A 13,971-nucleotide genomic window follows, 5' to 3' on the forward strand; every position below is an offset into this window, starting at 1 on the left:
TTAGTACAAAAAAAAAAAACAATCAAATTGACACAACCGTCCCAATAATTTTGCAGTACACTGTCGCTCTTATGAAGGACCACTCATAGTATGCGTTAAAAACCTTAATGTGAATCATTCTAGAAGGAAACTAGACTCTGTCCGTATTTTTAATAGGTGCGACTAAAAATTCTAACAAAGCACCAGCCTGGAGTTTTCCTGGCTTTCATGGTTCTTGTTACAAATATGCAACAGCTTTAAAAAAAATGAAGTTGGGTAAAACGCTCTCATATCGCGGCTGTAATTGGCTGAAGCCAAGCTGTGGGGTGTAAGATGAAGTTACGCGGAGGAGAGGCCGAACAGAACCCTCATCCACCGAAGACCCCTGGGTAGACGAGCCCCGCGGGACCAGATATTAGTCCTTAATGAGCGAGGAAACTTCCCCCCGCACGGAAGATCCTCTGAAGAGGTACCGGCCAGGATTTCGGGGACTTACCGTAAGCCGTAGACCAGGGGAGAATTGCCAGAGGCTTCACAGACCGCTAAGACTTCCTGACTTGATGACTTTCTTACCCCGGCGGCTGCGAGGGCGTTCTCTCTCCCCAGCCCTAATTGGGCGTTATGTAAAGCCTTCCGGGGGCACTGGAAGGTTACAGACACAAAAGCGAAAAAAGCATTAGCGCACCGGAGCTCTCCTTTCAACTGACTGCTGCTGTTTAAAACGAGAGAGAGAAGAGGGGGGGAAAAAGCATCACGAAAAAACCGCAGGATTTTCGGGGCCTTTGAAAAAGCTTCAGCCTGTCTCTGCGGATCCGCTTTTTACAGTTGTGCGCTTGAAAATGCGTCCAGAAAATTAAAGCGCAAGAATCTAATTACAAAAATCTAATTACCGAGTCCCTTCTGTATGAAGCGTTCTGCTCCAAGCAGATTAAGATGAAAAATTAAACCATTACAATGTATCCCCCTTGTTTCCACTCTTCAATTGATTGATTGGACAAATTGATTTTTTTTTATTCTTTTATTGTTACAAGACAATGTAAATAATTTAAAATTGATTCCTGCGTTGAACAAGCCCTTTGAGTTTCCACTAGGTTTGAAGCCAGGAAATACGTGAAAAGAGGCTGTAGAATATATACTGTCGTGTTACTGATATGAAGACTCCCTCACATACAGTATGCAATATGCATATTATGCAAATACGGACATTGCCTCATTTGCAATCTAACATTGAATTGTGAGATGCATCTAAATTATGGTCAGCGCCATCCACTGAAATGAGTGTATGCAGAACACTATATAATTCATGCACAGAGTAGAGGCTCTTCCATTGTCACTGTACCATTTTCGTTGTATGTTACACGAGCCGGCCTGCGCACGCAATGCTTTTCATCATGAGTTGCTCCTCTAGCGTGCTTCTGCTCAGCCTGCATATCTGTCTCTGCTGAGCAACTGCTCCAGAAAAAAAAGCTCTCAAAGTTTATCGTAAAAAAAAAGGCCATGGAAAGAAACAAGCTGTGTGGCATGTATGCTTTTGTGCATTTCCTCCAGATGAGCCAGCTCATAGGTCTTCACAGACCTCTGGAGAAGGCCTTTGCGTGTCCGTAAGTTGCGTTCGAGGAGCCGTGCGCCTTGCGTCTAAGCAGCCCTCACGTGCTTTGCTTCCTGTGCATCATCAAATCGGGGCAGCAGGAGGAATGTTTCAGAACAACGTTTACTGGCCTTCACCTCTGCGAAGTCTGCCGGATAAAAGAATCGCGTCTAATAACCTTCACAAGTTTCTGTTTATTTACTTACAAGGGCACGCAATGCTCTCCATTGCCTGGCTTTGACATTTAAAAGGAACCTGTGGTGTACACCCTGTGCAGTTTGGGCAGGGGTGGGGTAGCCCTGGAGCGGGGTTGCCTTGGCATGCACAGGTACAGCCAGTTCTGCCAGCCGGCCTTTCCTACAACACTAGATACAGCCATGTCTGTTTCCTTTGACTGCCTTCTAATAGGACAAGACCACAGGACTCAGAGGCACGTTATTGGAGAGGTTCTCTCCCATACCTTATAAACAGGCTAAGCCACACATGTGCATCTGACCTTTAAAAGGTATAAAATGGATTTCGATTGTGTATTGAAATAGTTAATTCTTTTGATTGTCTCCTGGTATTTCTGACAAAAAACAATAACCTATCAAATTATGTACAAGGATTATTATAATTACTATAATAATTATTATTATTATTGAACTAAAATGTTTACATTTACACAATACATTACTACACATTTTTATGACAATAAAAAATATATACAGCTGGATATATATCATCTTTGAACGGGTTACTCAGAAGCCATAGTAAAATTTTCATATTAAATGGTTGCATATAAGCAAAACAAAAGTTATTATTTATTTTTTTTAACTCAAGACCACAGGATGCATAAATCCAGGCTCTTTCATTATTAAACTACTTCTGCAACCCCCCCCCCCCCAAAAAAAAGGGAACCAAAACAAAACATTACTCCTGATTTTATGACCTGTAGATAACCATATTGGCCATCTTCACAAAAAGGTATACATCGTGAGATCATACAACTACCATTTTGTTATTGCAGTTGGAGAGAGAGAGAACGCACCCACAAAAACATGAAAAAAAATAAGCGAGTTCCGGGTGAAAACTAAAAACTAAATCAACAAACTAAAATAAGAAAGGCAAAAGAAAGTAAAACAGTGACCACTTTTCAGTGTGCTGCTCGTAGCTGGCCTGCTTTCCACCCGAACCCACTCCTCCTACTTTTCAGTGGCGGTTTACTCTCTCCGTCATGTTCAAAAAAGCAAAACTGAAACTAAACGAAGTGAGGCTCAAAACTCGCTCTCTCGTCGCGTGTTCCCGCTCTCGTCCCCAAAACTGTGTAGAGAAACACACCTTTAAGCCCCTGGGCTGACTAGCTAACGCAGCCCGGGTGCGTGTGCTCTCTCCACCAGCCGGCGTGGCCGAGACCAATCAGGTTCACCACTTCCTGCACTGCGAGGGGTTAATCCTGACCTCCCGCAAGGACGGACTCAAGTCCCGGAAAATGCTAATGGCCGGGTAAGGTTGGGGAAGGCTCTACAGCCCCTCCGTCATGTTAAATGAAAGCCTTCCCCAAAACTAGCGCGGCCACCACCTGTGCAAACGGCTCCCAGGGCTCTCCCAAATCCACACATTAAAACACAGCAGGACCGGCATCCTCTTCTGGAAACCACGCCAGCCAATGTAAATCCAAGGAGAGTGTCGTGACTAGGGGAGATCCTTGCCAAGTTGCTCGGGGGGGGGGGGGTGAGAAATTACACATTCTTAGTCGCACATAACAGAGAAGACAAAAAAAATCTCACGGCCGCACAAACACGAAAAACACACACACACACACACATACACACACACACGCACGCAAACACTTTTCTGGGAATAATGACCAAAACGAAGTACTGCATTTTAGCAGAAGAATACGTGAGTAGCAAATTGTGCAAATTGGAACACCAACCTTGAGGAACTGTGTACCGCACCAAGACGGTCGGGTAAAAGCTGCTCTGTGACAATACCTTTTGTAAAAAAAAAAGTCTACACATATAAAATTGAATTGAACTGAATTCAAAAAGGCCTAAAAATATTGTAATGCCCCATGCCCTCTGTGAGAAAATGGCTGGAATCCGCTTCCATTTGAGATGCAATGTCACATACAGACTGTGTATTGTGAATTCTTATAGATTTTTTAATTAATTGATTTTTTCCCCCTTTAGCTAAGCCTTTCGGTTCTGCTGAGGCGATCAAGGTCTTGCGATACAGGGCAGGATGTGAGATTATAATTCCATTCTACCCACAATTACTAGAGTAGAACCAACCCATGCTCCCACAGGCGTAGCACAGTCAGAGCGGAAAAGATGCTGTAAGGTGGGTGAAATTCATGAAGATCTACAAATGTGAATTTACTGGGGATGAATTATAACAAAGATAATCATTTTTTTTTTTAGAATTTACAGTCAGCTGTGGGCTTCCCAAAATAAAAAGCAAAATCGATATTGGCTGCTGTGGCACTAGCTGGAACCTTTTAGTACATCGCAACTTCATTTTCCTGTGATATTTGATTTCAGCAAATGGTGTCACCCACTTCTACACTATAATGAAGACATTTAAATAACTCATTTTTGTGTGGGTTTGTACTCCAATTCGCTCGAGACGTCTGAAAAGACCAGCGGAAATCAAATTACACGTGACCTTTCGCAGTCTCCAAATTAGCATTCACGACACGGCTCAGGATGTAAAAGAGGTGCCCGGGGTGGAGGGCCAGTTCAATAAAGCCGCAGTGCAATGTTTACCAGCCATTCTTTGCAAAGCTATGTTTCTCTCGCCCGCGCGTGTGCGGTGCGTGACCGTTAAATCGGGGAGAACGGCGGACGTCTCTCGAGGATATTCCCACATCGATTAAAAGGCACCGCCTTTGCCTACTGTTAAGCCGGGGGTGCCGATGGTTCGGCCGGAGCAGAGAGACAGAGCAGCACGGTTAGGCTGGACACAGTGTTTATTAAGAGGCTGCGCTAGGCGCCGCAAACAGGCCGCGGCCTATAGCTGCTCACGCTCAGACCCGTTTCAGCCAATCCTGCGCTCTTCAGACAGAGACGGAGGTCAAACACGCTCAACGCGGAACAGAGTAACTCCGTAAATTACAGTCAGATTACATTAAAAAACTCCATCGCTTATGAGAAATCAGAAAGATAGTCCTTCCTTATTGCTTCTTATTCATCGCTGCCTGTAGGCACAGCTAAACAGATACTGTTTAGATGTGGCGACACCCCAGGTGCTATAGCAGATTTTTACTGGTTAAAATCCCATGCCTACATCGCTAACTCACAGTGCCTTGGCAATAGGTCGGGTGGGTTTAAATTAATCAGAGCTCTATTGGCTACCAGTTACCATTGGTTACTATTAGCTCCTGCTAACAACCTGCCACGCACCCACCCAAAGGCTCTTCTGCTGTTTTCAGAACTGATATGTCCAAACATGGTGGAGACACGGGTGGGCCAGTGACACCAAGGCATAGATAACACATTAAGCAGCCTGCACTCTGTGAAACAGCAGTGTCTATGATAATGCAGCACAGGAGCGTCTATGGTAATGCAGCACAGGAACATTTATGGTAATGCAGCACAGGAGTGTCTATGGTAATGCAGTCAGGAGTGTCTATGGTAATGCAGCACAGGAGTGTCTATGGTAATGCAGCACAGGAGCGTCTATGGTAATGCAGCACAGGAGTGTCTATGGTAATGCAGCACAGGAGCATTTATGGTAATGCAGCACAGGAGCGTCTATGGTAATGCAGCACAGGAGCGTCTATGGTAATGCAGCACAGGAGTGTCTATGGTAATGCAGCACAGGAGCATTTATGGTAATGCAGCACAGGAGCATCTATGGTAATGCAGCACAGGAGTGTCTATGGTAATGCAGCACAGGAGTGTCTATGGTAATGCAGCACAGGAGCATCTATGGTAATGCAGCACAGGAGTGTCTATGGTAATGCAGCACAGGAGTGTCTATGGTAATGCAGCACAGGAGTGTCTAGTATCAGCGGTCTGTATGCAGAGCGTCTATGGTAATGCAGCACAGGAGCATTTATGGTAATGCAGCACAGGAGTGTCTATGGTAATGCAGCACAGGAGCATCTATGGTAATGCAGCACAGGAGTGTCTATGGTAATGCAGCATTAGGCCTGAGTTAAAGTGTAAGGCTAGTGCTCCAAACAGGCAGTCAATGGACAGATAAGCCCCCAGTGCTCTGTGTAATCAGCAGCTATGCAGCACCAACTAAACTGCCAACCCTCAACCAGCCATCTGACTATCTGAGTGGATATGGACCTGTTTACAGCAGAGCCTGGGGGGAGGTCCAAAAAAATAATAAAAAATGATTCTTGATTAATAGCATCTGAAAAATAAGAGCACAGTTCAGTTATCATATACTTAATGTGCCTCTGATCAGGATGAAAATAGAACGTGTGAGATGCACTGCACACTGGCAGCGGAAAACTCGCATCAACAAAGTTTTCAGTTGATTCCAAGACTAATTAGGCTTTATAATTAGCTCGCCTAATTAACTGCCCACTTCCTGGCAACAAACTAAGAATGTGTGTTCAAATGAAGCCTACAGAAATGCTGTCGCCCGCAATGAATTGCAGGCCGAACTTATGATGCTCTGCCTGGACCTGCACAGTATTCTCCACTGACCAGACGCAAATAATCTCTAATTTGCCTCACACTGACAGTATTTCACTGGTTTATTTCTGCAGCTCTCGTGGACATAAACACCACCTCCACGAAGGCAAGCAGATATTCCAGTGCCCAGAAAACAGTTTTTTTTAAATGTATTATTATTTTTTTTTTTTTTACTTTAGACAAGGGGATGTTATGTTATGTGATTTGTGTTGTCTCGAAGGAAATGTAAAACAGTATTCAGCGCTTTTTAGGCCAATAATGGATCAAAAAAGGCAGAAGTTGGTAAGATAAACAAATATTTCTATTTCCACCGGTCAAACATACATAAGAACCAGTATGTAGTTTGGCAAATATACTTCTGTTGGAAAAAAAAGATAAATGGTGACAGATATCTATTTTGACTTCATCCTACAGCCAGACATCTATGAGGCTTAAAATAGCTATCTGAATCTAAATATCATATTTTTAAATACAATGTAGCATCAGTACACTTGTGTCGAAGTTCTTATAACAGTTTTTAGTATGCTGTACTGCATTCAGCGTTTCTAATGTATTTTATTACCCTAAAACAGCAGCTGAACTGCGTAGTGAACATTGATAATAGTGTTCTCAGATAATAGCCATACTGTACTTTTTTCAGATCTACTGACATGCAACATATTCATATGATGCCTGGGATGTCTAAAAAGTAACAGGTGTGCATAATAATAAAGGGAAGTTTGTCACCACATTGTGCATTTCAAAACAGAGATAATTCTTTCAGCTTTCGGATGCCAAGGGTGTCTGGACAAATACGTCTGCAGATTTGTGTAATTCCCACAACATCCTAGTGGCTATCCGTTTATTTGCAACTAGCCAGTGAAAGCCGTATCAAAGGTATTTATATATGCGGCTTGCTGTCATAAGATCTTTGGTGTTGTGACAGAAAGCCCGGGTCTCACTTGTCTGGCTCATGACCTTAATGATGCAAGACTCGCATGTGAAATAAGCCCACCCAGCTATCGAGGGCCAAGCTTCGCTAGCAAACCGCCGGCCATCTACTTCCTCAGACGAATCGTGATCTACGGTTGGACGTAAACTGGGTGCAGCGATTCAAGCCAAACTCAGCCTATAAAACCTAACAGAACCGATCAGATTTCAGGAAACCAATCTCAGAAACTTTCCCTTTCCATATGCAGTACGAAGACTCCGCGGGTTGAGACAGACAATTCCCCCTCTGCTAAACTTCAGAGTGTCCCTGTTTCCTATCAGAAACTTCTGGGGCTGGGTGAAAAGTCTGGCAAAGAAGGAGATGTGCAACCGTGAGGACGTCTGTCAGACAGCTTGACATCACTAGAGAGGACGGCAGCCGCAGATCGCATGCTTGCTAAGGAGACAGGTCTCTACTGAGGGAATGGTGTTAGGCATACAGAATGGGGCCCAGGACTAAGAACACGGGGTACTCAAATGTGACTTCTGCAACCCTGCGGAAAATTCCAGCAAAGACCAGCCGCACCCTCAAAGCAGATTTAAAACAACATTTAAACCGGGCCATTTTTTAACACACCTCCAGGTCTACTGAAGGACAACACATTTTGTGTTGCTTTCAACACAGTCCGACTTTGTTATACATAAGTCTCACTTTGTTACACATAAATTGTATATGTGTAACACAAAAGCGGTAAAATATTAACACATCCCTTTAGAGTGTGTGGTTTTCTAAACTTATTAAGCTTTGTTTTCAACATAAGCTGATAATAGCTGGTCTATGGCTGGTCATAGCTGGTTAAGATGATAGTCAAACTGGTGGACTGCTGGTCAGCAGGTGAACAGCTGGTCAACCAGCTGGTCAAAAACACATCTTAAACCAGTTTAGGCTGGTTTAAGCAGGACTTTTCTTCAAGGAATATATATCATTTAAGCCAAACATAGCCGAGTTGAAACTATGATGATTTCCGCCATTATTAAATTCCCTGGATTGCACAGCTAAGCGTAATAATGCTGAGAGGAACGTGTCACTCCAAGGGAAAAACACAGCGTTTACGCCGCCATCAGTGCGATAGGGAAAACTATCCCGCGCCATTTCCAGAAGCTTCCACCCCAGGATGCCTCCAGTCCGTTCTGCCACACACACAGATAATACGTCATTTGACACTTGGCCCAGATTACCAATAATCTCACATTTTGGACCAAATTGCACATGACGTGCTGAACCTTTAAGGCAGAACAAAGACAAAAATCCTCGCGGAAAGGGCATCAATCTTCGGCATTTCCCATCATCCCATTCATCTCCCGTTTAACTCTCAAACGTCTCTGACAGCCTGTTGAGAGAGAGGCTCCATTGATCATCTTAACGTAAACGCATCATGCTGTTCCTCAGCAGGAAGCGCATTCAATCAGAGGGGATCCCTCGTGTAATGAAGGATGCTGAATCCAGGCCGCCCGACCTCTCCTCATTAAAGACAAACAGATTCGGATTGCTTTTGGCCGGAGAATGAATTTGAGGGGGAAAAAAAGAGGGATTTTTTGTGGTGGGATGATGTTCGCTGTCATACGTTGCCTGAGTGAAACGGTGGTCTACTTTTACATTTGAACCCGCTGTATGATACACACTAGCGCTGGGGGTCGATCCGGCCAATTCAGAAAATACACTTAAAGTTAAGGTATGAGATGGCTGAACTGGAGTGGAGTTAGCCTCAACTCTGCAGCACACCGCACGGCGAATGCATCGGCACGTTTCGCCAGAACACGAACACGGGAAAAATAACAGCAGCATGAACATGACAGGGACATCAACGCTCGTATCGCGGAGACGTCTGCACGCCCGGAGGTCTTCATCACGTCCCCTAGCGGACGGCTCGCCCCTCCCCCACCCCCCCTCGCTTGCATTGCGAGCGTTAATATGACACGAGGAACATCGCCACAGGACTGCAATGAGGAATAAACAGGCTGTCAGGCCCGGGCCACGTCTCATTGGTTTCCCTGTTAATTACCGAGCGTAGAGGACTCGCCTTCCGGACCGCACGCGCCTACAAACTGATTCGTCTCGCGCGGTGCTGGGCGTGAGGGCAGTCGTGACGCCCCCCCTCCACCCCACGCCCCCCCTGGGGTCCGCACCTCACCGCCGCCCGACTCGCACGGGGAAGGGGGGGGGGGGGGGTGAGCTCCGGAAATCCATCTTGATTTCACGCACAGTTTAATGGCTTTGCATTTTCCAGGATTAATGGGGCCAACCGGAGAACGGGTACGAAAAACCGGAATACAGTCAGAAAGCTAATGCTAACGACATAAACAGTTGCCGTGGCAGCATATTACTGTAGTGATTAGGTATGGTAATTCCCCTAATTACCAGAAAATCCTTGGTTAAAAACATGGGTGGAACTTAACCTTCGTGTCCTTGAGCAACATGCAAGAACATACAGCATGGACAAACCGCAGAATGTATGCTATGGTCTTTATAAGGAAAACCATGGCCCAGGAGCAAAGCCGAGCTTGCTGGTCTTTGTTCTCACCTGTAAATGCAGCCAGTTCAGGCACAAGGGACTAGGTGAGGTACCTGCATAATTAATTCTGAAACTGATCAATTAAGTCACAATGAATACAAGCAGCTCTTGTTGCTGTCCAGGACAAGGGTGGCGTGCCTCTGTTCTAAGTGAATACACAATGGAATGTTGTACAGTAAAACATTTTGGATTAGAAAATTGAACACCTTTCCGCATGAACTGTATTTGCAGTAGAGTGCAAAAATTAATACACCAGTTTAATCACAAGGTGATGTGACAGGGCTCTTCAACCCGCTACAAAAGAAGAACAAAAAAAAGAAAGAAAATAGTGGTGGGTGACTCTCCCACACGTTAAAGGGGACTGCATGTGTCAGCACATTCTGTATTTAAATCTAAAACAAATTTCACACTGCATGACTTTTTGTCACATTACAATATTACATTTTCTGTGGCGTACACTAGCTGATATTTATTTATTTATTGGCTAAGTAGAGAGTCTGTGCTCAGCTTTTTGTTTCTCAAAACAAAACAAAAAAAAAAAATTAACTGAACAATGCATTCTCAAGCAAAGTATTCCCCTTAACTGTCGAAGCCAAGTACGTTCCTTCAGAATTCCCTGGATTCATCCCCTTCCCAGATTGGATTTGTCCACATAAGTTTTCCTCGGTTGTTCATCCATGTTCCTGTTGGTCTAATGGCTTTCTCCACATTAGCCATCAGTGAGCACCTGGGAAAAGTGTGCATTTGTTGCTAATTACTGCACTTAATTGAATAATTAGGTACCAAGATGGGATGAGTAGGCCATAGTGTCCTACAGGAACTGAGTCTGAAGTATTACAGAAAATGGCCGCTTCGATAGATTGTCCCAAACAAAACGAGCAGGAAGTGGTTACTCTTGCAGCTTCCCCTCCAAATCCAATTTGAACAACAAAATAACATATGTTACTGTCTATAAAACGTTTTTTTTTCTATTTATATTTTAGGCACATGCAAGGAATCCTACTACTACAGCTAGGGACGGGTAAAACTTTAAAAAGGTTCTGAACTTGTCCACCAAACTTTGTCTTGCAGAGCAGGGTTAACCACAGAGAATGAACAAGATAATCCAATCCCCAGGGATGTGCATGTACAGTGGTTTCTGTCCTGTTACATCCATACCAAAACATGGAAAATCCAAGGCAGAGACGTCCCAACAACATATGTAACACATTTATAAAACATGACCAAAAATTAAGAGAGTAACTGACGACTGTGCAGCACATGCAAACAGTTTCACAGGATCCTGACAGAAAATTCAAAATAATTATCCAGCAATCCATTTCAAGCAACATTTTCCACTTTGCTGGTACGCTAGCTATATTATTAGCAAGCTAGTCATAAGGAAAATATCAATTTAAGCAATGTAGCATATAATGATAAAGGTGAACCCACACTCGTGTGCTAGTAGAATAGATGTATTACTATACTGGCAGTATAAAACAAACGTGCGTGTGGGATATACCTCCATCAGTGTGTTGTAAAGGGATCTTCGGTAGACCAGGCAGGACACCAGGGGCCGGATTTACTAAGGGCTTTAGCACATGCAAAACCAGCAACATGACCAATGATTGGTCACGGCATTTGGCTAGCACCAATCATTGGCTGTGTTATTAGTTTTTTAGTAAATCAGGCCCCCCTTTCATGCTAGACAACCCTATGCTGAGTCACATGCCAAGACTACTTGCACTTCACAGATGTACAAAGAATTAAATCAGGAATTAAAATGCATCTACACAACCATCTGTACAAGTGTATCCATTTTTCCAAATACAATGCAAATTTACAAATTTATCATAATGCATCTAACATGTTGTGATCTGTGAATGCATGTGTGGCCTTAGTCCAGTATGGCTCGGTAGTACACTGTCCAATCAGAAAGACACGATGGTGATTAACCCTTTGTTGCACTCAACATTTATACTGTGTACAGTGGACCCTTTTACCACATTCTGGTGAAGGCTGAACCAACACACGTTTATTTACTTCACTTCTCTGCTGTTTCATTCTAGCTTCACCTACCACAACAAAGAATTTTTGTTTTTATTGGTTTAATTTTGAGTTGAGTATATCTAATCCCTGATTTTTAAGCTATGTACAGTAGCATACTTTAAATTTTCTCTGTGTAATAAGGTGGCTAACAGCCCGGCTAACATGGGGATTTAGCTTGCTAGTTAAGCACACAATCAATGACGCTGTCCTGCCGTACCAGAAATGCTCATTATTTACCCGCTAGCTAGCAGCTAATCTTCACCAGTGTATCTGGTAATTAAACTTTATTGAAAAGATGGTAGGGATAGAAAACTTTACCATATATGGGCAGTACAGCTAAAAACGAACATTTTAATGACAAGAAAAGGAAACTATACTGGTTGTGTATTTGCACCACGGTTAGTAAATTGTGGAAAACCAGATGCAAAATGACAATGGAAAGTGTCTTCATGAAAAGTGATACTGTTTTTAAACAAATTGTAACTGCCTTGAGAATGAAAAGAACTCCGGACTATAAAAGTAAACGCATGGACTTGGAATGGGATGAAATTGAGATATAACTTTGTGTGGTCTGTAAAGGGATGTATGTTATGTAATATATTTTTGTATGCTCTTTTTGATGTATTGTGAAATGTTACAAAATCAATAAAGTTATTTAAAAACCCTAAAAACAAGGCCTCTACAAATGTTGCTCTGCATGACAGTGTGTTCACAATATGACGGGCTAAGGAAGGAAATGTAAAGAACGAAACTGACGGAGCAGAGCGACTTGCCCCCGAGGTGTCAGCACCGCCTGGTAGCTCAGGTTATACAGATGATGAGGCAACCTCTCCCAGGATGCCTCTCACTCTCGTAGAGAAGGCGGACGTCACACCCGCGGCCGTGCCCGTGAAGGATGCCCCGCACGTCTCGCCCGACGTCCGCGCCGCGGCGCGACGGGGCTGTCACCGAGCCTCGCTCGGCGAAACGAAACGCAGCGCTGTCGGGGACGTGAGACGCAGCCCGCGGCGAGGCCCCGTGGTTATGTCACCGCGCGTAAGGGGAACACCCAGGGAAATGCATCCAACGCTATCAAAATATGAAATCCAGAAAAGCGTACGAAAACCGGTTTCCTGTTTTTGTGAACGACGTTTCAGATAATGACGATTTCTGGTTATCGTAGTGACGCAGAAATGAACACCCCCCGCCCCCCCCCAACCCACCGGAATAGCAGGATGATTACAATCTTTGCCACCGTTTCTAATGGGCTTGGTCTGTTTTAATCACCAGAGCGCTGATGGACTCACCCCTCTCGAGGATCCGAAGGGGGTGGGGGGGTGGCGGTGGGGGGTGGGGGGGGAGGTCGGGGGGAGAATAATATCGGAGCAGTGGAGCGGGACGTCCGTGGGGGGGGGGGGGGGGGAGACCGTGGTGAGGCATGCACCGCACGTTGGAGCTGCCACAGAAAATAAAGTTTACCAGATCCCAGTTCATTCTTCCCCCTCTATGTAATCAATCAACAGAGGGGCCTAACTGTCAGCCACTGACAGCCCTGCTGTAATTAAATGTGCAGAGATCACTGGCTGTCGCCGCGGCTCCCCACGACAGACTTTAAATTAGGACTTTAAATTAGTTCCATAGGTGGCGGCGCGTGCCACTGGAGCTCTCCTGGCGGGGTCCAGTGATTACACATCATTACTGCCCTGCAGGGGTGTTACTTCGCTTTTGTCTGTCATTGGATCTCTTATCTTTCCACCCCTGGGGAAAGGAGTTCTATCAAGGTGGATGGATCCATTTCCAAATTTAGGTCGGGGCTGAAAGTCTCTACTCAGGGGGAAAAAAAAAAGAAAAAAGAAATCCTCTTCTCTAGCTGTCAGTGACGCGGCGACCTCTCTTTCTAATACGTGACAGCTAATGGCAAAGACAGGATGCCATTAAGGCTGCTCTTAAAAAGTGACCTTGGGATCTTCGGAGTGAAATGAAAACCCCTTACGTTTTTTTTCTTTCTGGGGTTGGTGCCCTCTGTCAAGTCTGGGGAAGACCGAACGCAAACTTAATTAAACGCGGAGTGGGGTGCGGTTTCCATATTTTTTATTGCTTGCTTGTTCGGCTAATGCGATTCCCGGCCTCGGCTCTGGCCAGCGCTCTGAGGGCCATGCGCATCTGCCCCCTGGCCAGGATCTGCGGCTGGCTTCAATTCAGCATTTCATTTAATGGCAGGATATACGCTTGTGGTGTGCCCGAAATGAAAGACAGGGCGCCACTTTACAGTAAGTAG

At 44.6% G+C, this 13,971-nt stretch overlaps 1 long non-coding RNA gene across 1 annotated transcript in view; it reads right to left on the bottom strand.

Moving 5' to 3' along the window:
* The window catches only part of LOC135234984 (uncharacterized), an 81,765-nt gene that overhangs the window by 1,696 nt on the left and 66,098 nt on the right, over positions 1-13,971 (bottom strand). Inside the window, exon 2 of the long non-coding RNA XR_010324262.1 lies at positions 476-621. This is a non-coding gene — a long non-coding RNA (uncharacterized LOC135234984). The remainder of the gene's footprint in view (positions 1-475; positions 622-13,971) is intronic.

This window comes from Anguilla rostrata, chromosome 11 (genome assembly GCF_018555375.3).
Source record: "Anguilla rostrata isolate EN2019 chromosome 11, ASM1855537v3, whole genome shotgun sequence".
Classification (NCBI taxonomy): domain Eukaryota; kingdom Metazoa; phylum Chordata; class Actinopteri; order Anguilliformes; family Anguillidae; genus Anguilla; species Anguilla rostrata.